The sequence below is a fragment of the Megalobrama amblycephala genome, linkage group LG22, assembly GCF_018812025.1.
Source record: "Megalobrama amblycephala isolate DHTTF-2021 linkage group LG22, ASM1881202v1, whole genome shotgun sequence".
NCBI classification, from domain to species: domain Eukaryota; kingdom Metazoa; phylum Chordata; class Actinopteri; order Cypriniformes; family Xenocyprididae; genus Megalobrama; species Megalobrama amblycephala.
Genome location: NC_063065.1, coordinates 9995909 through 10007239, shown reverse-complemented (window position 1 = coordinate 10007239; position 11331 = coordinate 9995909). Strand labels below are relative to the sequence as shown.

Below are 11331 nucleotides of genomic sequence, written 5' to 3'. Positions count from 1 at the left end.
CTTGTGATGGAGAGCCTGTAGCCCTTTCATGTTCTAGTGACACATAGCTAGTTAACTGAGTGATGTGAGCCTCTATTCTTTAGACATAGAGTTTTCTGTAAAAACAACATTTGGAGTAAATTTCATGTCATCTGCCATACAATAGGTCTTTAATTCAGCAAAACATTCCACATTAATTATTTGCTGTTATTGTTATTGATTTAGGCTACGATCAGCAGTACTTACATCATATTGATTATTATTTAAGTGACCAAGAGCATATATTTACCAGCATGATTTGGATCATTGATAATTTCATTTAGTAAAGATGCACTGAATTGATCAAAAGTGAAGCAAGACATTTATAATGTTACAAAAGATTTCTATTTTAATGAAATGCTGTTATTTTGAACTTTCTATTCATTAAAGAATCCTGAAAAAAATGTATCACGGTTTCCACAAAAATATTAAGCAGCACAGCTGTTTTCAAGATTGATAATAATTGAAAATGTTTCCTGAGCAACAAATCAGCATATAAGAATGATTTCTAAAGGATCATGTGACACTGAAGACTGGCATAAATTGAGCTTTGCCTTCATAGAAATGCATTCCATTTTAAAATATATTAAAATAGAAAGCAGTTATTTTAGATAGTAATAATAGTTCACAATATTCTGTTTTACTGTATTTTGACCAAATAAATGCAATAATCATAAAAGACTTATTAAAAAAAAAATTCAATCTTTACGACACCAACTTTTGAACGAAATACCATAATTTTATGGATTCACCACAGTCTTCCCAGTCCTATTGGCATGTTGCTTGTAGAGGGTGGTTTGAGTTATTGATTTAAATGTGGAGTATGTATGAAGCTGTAGTTGCCTGCAGTCACTGGTCTAGACTCAAATTTGCCTTTGCCACTCGTACAGTAATTATGGTTTGGATTTGGATGGGGAAACTGATCACAGGCCAGCAGTTACAGGCAACTTTAACCAGAAACAGCAATCGGAATTGACTATTTGCTAAGCTCCGCCTCCCTTGGTTACTATTGTAACTCAGACAAGCTTTATAGAACATGTATGAACTGGGAGTTTCTATGAAAAACGTGTTTTTCAATAAAATGTGCCAATAAAAATGATTTTATATAAATCTAAAGTGGCTATGAATTGTGACATTGCACTGAATTATTATCTGCTACATATCTGGACTTTACAGTTACAGTTACATTAACACTGTGGAAAAATTCAAGTTACATTTATTTGTATAGAGCTTTATACAGTACAGATTGATTCAAAGCAGCTTTACATCAGTTAACAGAAAAATAACAGTTAATGTTGTGAAATTCATCAATTATGAAACAAATTCAACTTCAGCTGTGAAGCAGCTCTACAGAAGATATGAGTGTCATTATACAGCTCAATTCAGTTCTAACTGTGCCAATGTTGCAAAGTTTATCAATTATGAAACAAGTTCAATTTAGCTATAAGCAGCTCTACAGAAAAAGCCTCATCTGAATGCAAGTGATAACATGAAGTAAAGTAAAGCCCATAGCTCTTTAGTTATTATCAACACTACAGTGAAATGATGTTAACTAAGGTACGATTGATAGTAGTGATTTAAAGGTGCCATCGAACGTTTTTTTACAAGATGTAATATACGTCTAAGGTGTCCCCTGAATGTGTCTGTGAAGTTTCAGCTCAAAATACCCCATAGATTTTTTTAATAAATTTTTTTAACTGCCTATTTTGGGGCATCATTAAATATGAGCCGATTTATGCTGCGGCCCCTTTAAATCTCGTGCTCTCCGCCCACGGAGCTCGCGCTTGCCTTAAACAGTGCATACACAAAGTTCACACAGCTAATATAACCCTCAAATGGATCTTTATAAAGTGTTCGTCATGCATGCGGCATGTATGCGTCGGATTATGTGAGTATTGTATTATTTGGATGTTTACATTTGATTCTGAATGAATTTGAGGCTGTGATCCGTGGCTAATGGCTAATACTACTCTGTTGGAGAGATTTATAAAGAATGAAGTTGTGTTTATGAATTATACAGACTGCAAGTGTTTAAAAATGAAAATAGCGATGACTCTTGTCTCCGTGAATACAGTAATAAACGATGAGAACTTTAACCACATTTAACAGTACATTAGCAACATGCTAACGAAACATTTAGAAAGACAGTTTACAAATATCACTAAAAATATCATGATATCATGGATCATGTCAGTTATTATTGCTCCATCTGCCATTTTTCGGTATTGTTCTTGCTTGCTTACCTAGTCTGATGATTCGGCTGTGCTGCTCCAGACGTTCTGCCGTTGTCTAATGCCTTTCATAATGTTGGGAACGGCTGGCATATGCAAATATTGGGGGCGTACACCCCGACTGTTACGTAACAGTCGGTGTTATGTTGAGATTCGCCTGTTCTTCGGAGGTCTTTTAAACAAATGAGGTTTATATAAGAAGGAGGAAACAATGGAGTTTGAGACTCACTGTATGTCATTTCCATGTACTGAACTCTTGTTATTTAACTATGCCAAGATAAATTCAATTTTTAATTCTAGGGCACCTTTAAGTCGGGGCATAGTGAATATAATCAAATATATGCATCATACTAGTGACTAGACAATAATAAACTAAGATGGCCTTGCTTTACTGGAAAGAGAAGCGTTTGGTTGAGGATGAGCACTACCGTTCATACTGTATATTCAATATTACTACAATTTAAAATAACTGTTATATTTCATTATATTTTAAAATTTCATCAGACAAAGCTGAATTTTCAGCATCATTACTCCAGTCTTCAGTGTCACATGATCCTTCAGAAATCATTCTAATATGCTGATTTGCTGCTCAAGAAACATTAATCAATGTTGACAACAGTTGTGCTGCTTAATATCAGGATTCTTTGATGGATAGAAAGTTCAAAAGAACAGCATTTATTTAAAAATAGACTTTAGTGTCACTTGTGATCGTTTTACAGTAATGCGTCCTTGCTGAATAAAAGTATTAATTTAATTTAATAAAAAGAAAATCGTGCTGACCTCAAACTTTTGAATGCTATAGTGTATATGGATACATACTTGCTTAACTGTGTGTGTGGGTGTGTGTGTGTGTTCGGTGACCTAGTAAATGCTATTGAGGAAGCTCAGTGCTGAGTTTCTGTGTGTATCACCTCCACTACAGATGGGCTGTGTGGGTGTACTCAGCTGGGCTTCCGCATTAGGCTATTTCCATAGTGCTTGACTGTGTCTGTTTCACACATCAAAGATGCTGTCATCGAGGTCAGATAGACAGGAAGCGTGCCGTTATACAGATCTCTTCACCTCCAGCTCTCACTCTCTGCAGTGTTTTGTAGTGCACTTACAGTAGGCCCTGTGGTCAACTGATAAACAGCAGTTCTCATTTCGCTAAATTATTAAACACCATTTGAACAGCAGGACAGGAAGAGACTGCAGCGCTAAGAATAGCGAGATGTCAAAAATAGCTAGTCTTAAACCTTTAGAGAGGCTTGATCATGAGAAATATGCACGTCAGGTACACAGGTAGCGCTCAGCTGGGACTCGTCCCGTCTGTGCACTTGTAATGCAGCTGTAAATAAAGGAAACTGTAATCCTCTGATTGTTTAGACACAGATTTAAACAGTTCTTGGCACCCCTTTATCTTGTCTAATAATAAATTCATGATCTCATAAAGCCTACGGGTAGCAGATTTAAAAATTTATCGTAGTTGTGTTTGAGGACTGATTATTTATTCATGAAAATCTGACTCTGTTTTTGACCAGAATCACATTTATTTACCTTAATATACCATGTTATCGTAAAAGGTAAATGTTTCTGTTCTGAGCCTTTTCATAAAATTCAATTGAGTTGAATGAGTTTCTGTTCCCAGGTCGGTCAGAATGAGTTTTTGCTGTATCTGTCTATAAATAATCAGGTGCGCTGCTGTCGTGAAGCAGCCCGGTGTCATTCAGCGAGGCTCATCTGTTCAGTGTCGTACGGGAGGTTACAGATACTCGCTCTGAGGAGGATGGAGCTGTTTACTGCCGTGAGTGGCCAGCCATAGTGGGTCAGCTGCGCTAATCCATTCATCTGTCAGCCGTAGAGCCATTTGATTAACTTAGCATAGGTCAGTCTCTGCATTGACCTTGTCTGCCTATAAGAACAAGCCACTCTTCACTATGATCCTGCGACATTATTGTGCTTTATTGTCTTAGTGTAATTGGGACAGAAAATACACCCTCATATATCAGGGAATGGTGTAATGTATTCAGTGGAAGGTGTTTCTTCAACTATGGGTAGTTTTACCCATGTGGACTTCTAAAGCTCTTTCACCCTCTCACTAGTTCATTTCATTTGTCCAATAGCAGTGTGCAAATACATGCATTTTTTTTGCCTTTTCCCCCTCATTTTGTTTCTAAAACATCATGATCGTTTTGATGTTTTATGTTTAACAGCAATCTTTGATAGGTATGTGCCCGAAGCCTAAATCTGAATTCGGAAAGGCATGGAAAATGAAAAACGCATTCTGTGGAGCCCCTAAAGGGAGACTCGGGTAATAAAGAAAATAATAAAGAAAAATAGTCTTTAATGAACAAGGAGAATACTAGAATAACAAAACATACACACTGTAACCAAAGACGAGAACCAACAATTGCAACTGAAAACACAGGGCTGTATATACAAGGAAAGAACAAAGGAAACCAAACTAGATACAGGTGAACCTAATTTGTAACTATAGAAACAAATGAGGGCCTAATAAGTAACCAAGGAAACTAAACTGCAAAGAAGTGCAAGAAACAGAAACGACAAATAAACCAAACATAACCCTGACAATAAAAAAATAACAGTATCTCAACAGTTTTTGCATAATTAAAATAAATATTATGTATTGTATTCTGTATATAATTATATATAATTATATTATGAATAGTGCTGTCAAATGATTAATCGCGATTAATCACATCCAAAATAAAAGTTTGTGTTTACATAATATATATGTGTGTAGTGTGTATAATCAGTATGTATATATAAATAAACACACATGCATGTATATATTTAAGAAAAATGTGTTATATTTAAATATAAAATATTTATATTTATATATAATATAAATTATATAAATATATACAGTATATACATGCAAATATTTCTTAAATATATATATGTACAGGTGTATTTAAATATACATAATAATTATACCTACCCCTAACCCCCCTAATATATATATATATATATATATATATATATATATATATATATATATATATATATGTGAAAATGGACATTAAAAATACTAGACGAATAACACTTTCTTAACTTAAGAACGTTAACAGAATGATCTTAAAACATTTTTGTTAGCTATAGGGTTGGTGAATAACACTGAATAAAGTATGCTAACTTTTCATAAAACTTTATTAATTTTATTAGCGTTTTTATTAACTTTTTAGTAAAATTGCTGACATCACAAAGGAAGGACTTTTGTAAAAAAATATATTTTTATTTTTATACAGTAATTATCTAAATGTTTTTGCATGGTTTCTTTAGATAATAGTTCAGATTGAAAGTCTGTGTCTAGGACAAGTGTAAAATTATATAAAATTCTATTGAAAGTAGCAAAAATTATGAAAAAAAAAAAAAAGCTAAACAGTTTTAATGTGACCTTAATATAACAAAATTGAAATATGTTAATTTTGATTCAAATCACCAGGGACAAAAACACTTCTGTAGTTGAGGAAACACCTGGCACTGCATATCTTAAAAAGTGGTAAATGTTTTCTTTTTTTAAAAAAAATTCTTTTATTCAGAAGGCTCATTTTGTGTTACTTATGATGCAAAACCCAAGCCCCCGAGCAAACACTCACTTCCTTAAGAAGACAAGACATCATTTCTTATTATGCTCTGCAGAAAAAAGTACCCAAGCATTATCTGTTTTTGCCATCAAGGTGGGAGGGAGTGAAGATGACGAACACTGCATGACGGTCAATGGACATGTGTGGCTAAAAATGAGCGCCGATGGCTCATAATGCAAAGCAGGGTGATCTCTGACATCCCACATTAACTCTTTCAACCTCTGAAGTCTTGCAAGTCTCGGACTTTATGTAAATGTTGCGTAGCTCTGTTTTCACTCCCTACATGTCCCTGTGATGGGTTTCATATGTTTGTATAAACAGCTGTGGCAGACTGCCGTCTCCTTCGGAAGGCAGATTAGCTTCAGTGGAACTCCAGGACAGAATTTGCTCCACATTTTTGTGCAAAGGAGGAAGTCTTGAAAGGACCTGGACATTCCTACAGTCTGAAAAAGCTGTTAGCGTTGCTCTGTCTTGACCTCTACCTTATTTGGCTCACTGCAAGATTTATGGGCTTTACAAGTACAACTGCTACACTACTACATTTCAGTCACTGATAACAAATATTCAGTGTTGGACAAGCTACTCAAAATATGTTGCTAGCAAAGCTGCACTAGAGTAAGTAGCTAGTTGCTTTAGCTTGCTACATTTATAAACATATTTTAAAGGTTTGTCAAATAATATAATAAAAGTCCTCAGTTCATATTTTTGAGTTGATTATATATATATATTTGTATAGTTATATAGATGTTTGTATTTGTATGTTTTTGTGTTCCCCAAATATGACCTTGTAAAGACACTAGTGTTAGTGTTGTCAAGAGATGAAAAGATTAATTTGACACTTTTATGTGCAACTTCCCTTCCTGTGCACTTGTTTTAAACAACACGCTGCTCATTTGATAATAATCCAGATTTGTGCAGATATTATACAGTCATGTTGCTGAAGGAACGGGTCTTTTGTTGAATAATCTTCTTAATCTTTGTCAAATCCCACCATTTTGCATTGGATTAGGTGTATTCATTATTAGATCCTTGTGGTCGTAATTAAATGTTGAAGCAGCGTAAGCCCAATTATCTGAAGAGAGTCTGTTTCTGGACACTCTTAAGCGACAGGTCGTCTGGGGACCCTCCACAGCCACAGATGGGGACCACCATGCAGGCTTTAACACAGTTCCCTCCAAAACTCACTCAAGCTGTTCCAATGCCTGACTCTGGGGGTTAAATTATTTAACAAGCCCTGGCTTGCTTTGGGAAGCACTGTGGGAATGATCTGGACATGCACAAACACACACAAACTCCATATTGTACACTATATTAAACCATTTCTAGTAAAACCATGAGGTCAAATTGTCAGAAAATGACAAACATTAGGAAATATGTCATTTAATTAAACAAAAATGCTCACAAAGTAACATGATATTTACAATTTGAATCACAGTTACATTTCATAAATGTTAAAAGGGAGTTGCAAAAACAATGAGACTATTCAAACAGGATTTCTAAACACCTCTTCAATTGGTAGAATAAACAAATAGTCCTGCCCCAAACTCACGCCATTGGTTGAGCCAAAGTTGTTCTTGTCAGATTGTGATGGTCAAAGGGAATCATCATCCTAAAATATCATACTTGCAGCTGTTTTGCATTTTAAATTGGCAGAGCAGTATTTTAACATTTTAAAAATGACTTTTAATTGAACATATTGACTTATCTGTCATGCATAATGTACAGTGTTTGACTACAATTGCATGTACTAAAAGTTAAAAGCATTTATCACTAATTTCATAAATGTTAAAATGGAGTTGCAAAAATAATAATGACTCTTTTCAAACAGGTTTCCTGAACACTTTCTTTGTCATCTATTGGCTGGATAAACAGATAGCCATTGGTTGAGCCAAAGTTGCTGTTTTCAGGCAGATTCTGATCGTCAAACATAACATTATTTACACTTTTTAGTGGAATCATCCTACAAATGACATAGTTGTAGCTGTTTTTGCATGTTAAACCTGCAGAGTTTTACATTTTAAATAGCATAGTGATTTTAACAAACAAGCACACATTAATATACTCAAAATGTCTCTCTGTCATGCCAAATATTCAGTGTCTGATTTCAATCACATGTGCTAAAGCACTGAGAAAAGCATTCATCTCCAAAATGTGACTCTTCGATCTGGTGACACATGACTTATGACTAAATGAAAGCTGTTATGAAGCCAGTTCCTCAAGACCAAGCTTCTTTAGAAGGCAGAAGTATGGTTGTAAATGTGTAACATACATACGTTCCCAAAATGACGTAAAAGAAATTGGAGCTGTAAATAAACCACAGGCAGTGCTGGTTCAATGCAATCTTACATATAGCACCAAGAGAAGCTTTGTTCATTCATTTATAACGATTATCAATAGGAAATGTTGGTTCCTGATTCCAGTTCAATGCGCAAACACACAGTGTCTTCACTGGAACCCTACTGATAATGACCAGCTCGACAACATTCATTAAAACACTTCCCTGCTTCCTGTTTCCAGGGAAAACTCCTGGACAAGGGCACGAGGATGATAAAAAGGGGAGCACTTCATAATTTCAGCCAGACATTTTTCTTTCTTTTTTTCCCCCCATGCACTCAGAAGATACAATGGGGCATTCATCATGGCGCACACAGTGCTAATTTCCCTGTAGGCAATATGCTCTATTTCAACCTTGCTGCTGTCTTCACAACAGCCACCGCTGGTTTCTTCTTTCCTCCTATCTCTCTCACTCTCTCGAGCTAAAATGCTGATTTGGGTAAGAGTGCTTATTACCCTCCCCCACAACGAGATTAATTAAACCCAGGGTCCTATGAATGCCCAGATGGTTCTTCTATAGTTCCAATGAGCTTAATCTCCATGCGGTCTCTAATCTACTTCTCATTTAAGGAATTGCCTCAAAAACGCCTTGATCGGTGGACTTCAATTTCAAAACGCCTTTTTAGTTTTATCTGAATGAGAGCAGAACTGATACGGCCTCTGAGAGTGTTTCCATATATTTTACCCTCCTAGCATAGCTATTTCGGCTAATGCATGATGATTTTCGAGGGAGATGTATTTGCTTTGCTTTGTTACCTACTTGTCTGTCATTCCAGATTTGGTGATCGCAGACGCAGAGCGCAGCTGACATCGCCACATCCAGTACGCCTCCAGGTCTGCTGGTTTCTCCTCTTCGGTTTCTACTGCCGGTGTTTTAGGTTTAGCGCTAACTATTAATACAGAGCGTCATGGTGCACGCTTGTGCTGCTACATGTCTAAATCATTTTAATGCCAATTAGTCATGTTACCTAATGAGTCTTCCTTATTGTGGGGCTGTACATGAGACGTGGTTATTTGAGGCTAATCAGCGCATATTTTCTAATTATCCCTGCATGCAAATATAGCTTAAATGATCATGTTTGTCACAATGCTAGTATAGCTTTGGTCCTCTGAGATTATTACACCAGTAATTGCAGGAAAACAGACATTTTCTAGTTTCCCAATAGCCTCAGGGCTCAGGCAGTGCCTTAGAATTTCATTTTGAGGGTTTGGAAATGCTCAACGTTGGTGTCGGTGAAAATGCAGCAATTCTGCATGCAACGATTTCAGATGTTTACATCATAGACAATTGCACAACCATATTGTTTATGAGTTCAGATCATTTCTGTTTGTGAAAAGCAGCTGTTTTGGTGTGAATGTGATATTTTTACTACGGTGGTGCTATGTTGAAAGTTTTTTAGGGAATCAACCAAAAGTTTTAAAATTTCCAAATTGCCAATTTTCATTAGAGAAAATTATTTTTAAAAAATTACATTTTTTTTTTTCATTTTTTTTTTTGTTTTTATTATATTTTTATTAATTTTATTATATTATTTTTACACTGCAGTTCAAAAGTTTGAGGTTAATAAGATTTTTTTTTAAAGAAGTTTCTTATGCTCATTAAGGCTGCATTTATTTGATGAAAAATACTGTAATATTAATATTAGAGTAATAGTAAAAACAGTAATATTGTGAAATATTATTACAATTTCAAGTAACTGTTTTCAATTTGAATATATTTTAAAATGTAATTTATTCCTGTGATGGCAAAGCTGAATTTTCAGCATCAGTGTCACATGATCCTTCAGAAATCATTCTAATATGCATGATTTGCGGTTCAAAATTGTTTTTTTTTAATCATTATCAATGTTAAAAACAGCTGTGCTGCTTAATATTTTTTGTGAAAACATTTTTTTTTTCAGGATTCTTTGATCAATAGAAAGGTCAAAAGAACAGCATTTATTTGAAATAGAAATCTTGTGTAACAATATAAAAGTCTTTAATGTCACTTTTGGTCAATTTAATGTTTTAAAGTATTCATTCAATATTACTGACCCTTATGATCTGCAGTATATACATTGTAAAAAAAAATATTTTCCTGATTTGTTATCACAACATTTTTTCTTTTGTCAAATCAGATAACATAATATCAGTCGCCTTCATTGCATTAACTAAACATTTTTATTTAAATGAACTCAAAATTTCAAGGCAACTTAATTTTTTAAGTTAAACCAACAATTCTTTTTTACAGTGTCTTTATGCATTTATTCATTTTTATTATTATTAATTAATAAACATTATACAGTAGATGGGTGATAAAAGATGCATAAAAGTCCCTTACTCTCTTGCTCTCTCTCTCCAAATCTTTGCAACACTGTCTCGATGAAAAGTGAGATGATTCAGACTTTAAAATCACCTGAGATTTATTGCACATCATCTGAGCTGATCCACCACAGGCATCCCATCCCTCACGTGTACATGTAATGACTGAACCTTAATGCACGCATACATACTCAATCGATCAGATCCGAGGCGAAGTTGCATGTGCTAAATTGCCCTCAATCGACCACTCTGTCCAGCAGCCTGTGAAGGCTAGAGGAATGGCATTGGACTTGTCTTTGCTTTCCACATGGACGAGCATGTCCAGCCCCAGGGGCAGCAAGAGAGGTCACATTCTGACACTAGTCCGCCCTGCACTGAAATGACCCCTGGCTTTCCTAGCCCTCCGGCTCCGTACGCCGGCCCCTTTACGGAGTCACCCAGAGGGAGGGCCGGTGACAAGAGGGGAGTTTTCAATTAGATAGCTGAGTGAGCAAAGAGGCCCCTCTGAGCGGCTCATTAAAACACTTTGTACTTATCAGACGTAGCCAAACAAAAGCCAATGTATGCTTCTAGATGGACTGTGGATGATAAAAGTGAAAAGTGGTGCATGATTAGTAAATATTAAAAATGTAATGGAGGGTTAAGATGCTCACCAAGGAGACAGAGGAAATAATGCTGCAAAGAGCCCAAAAAAAAAAAAAGTAATCCGGCTTTCACATTACTGTCAGGAGTGGCTCCCACACAATACCCATCAGAGAGTCCCTGGTGATTGTTCATTAGCAAACTCAGTGGGAGTCTACATTCGCAAAAAAGCACTTCACAATCTCTGTAGATGCCCATTCATTTACTAAAGAATAGCA

At 35.5% G+C, this 11331-nt stretch overlaps 1 long non-coding RNA gene across 1 annotated transcript in view; it reads left to right on the top strand.

Moving 5' to 3' along the window:
- LOC125258262 overlaps positions 1-9212 on the top strand; it is a 68409-nt gene extending 59197 nt beyond the window's left edge. The window contains exon 4 of the long non-coding RNA XR_007182565.1: positions 8947-9212. This is a non-coding gene — a long non-coding RNA (uncharacterized LOC125258262). The remainder of the gene's footprint in view (positions 1-8946) is intronic.
- The last annotated feature ends 2119 nt before the right edge of the window (positions 9213-11331 follow it).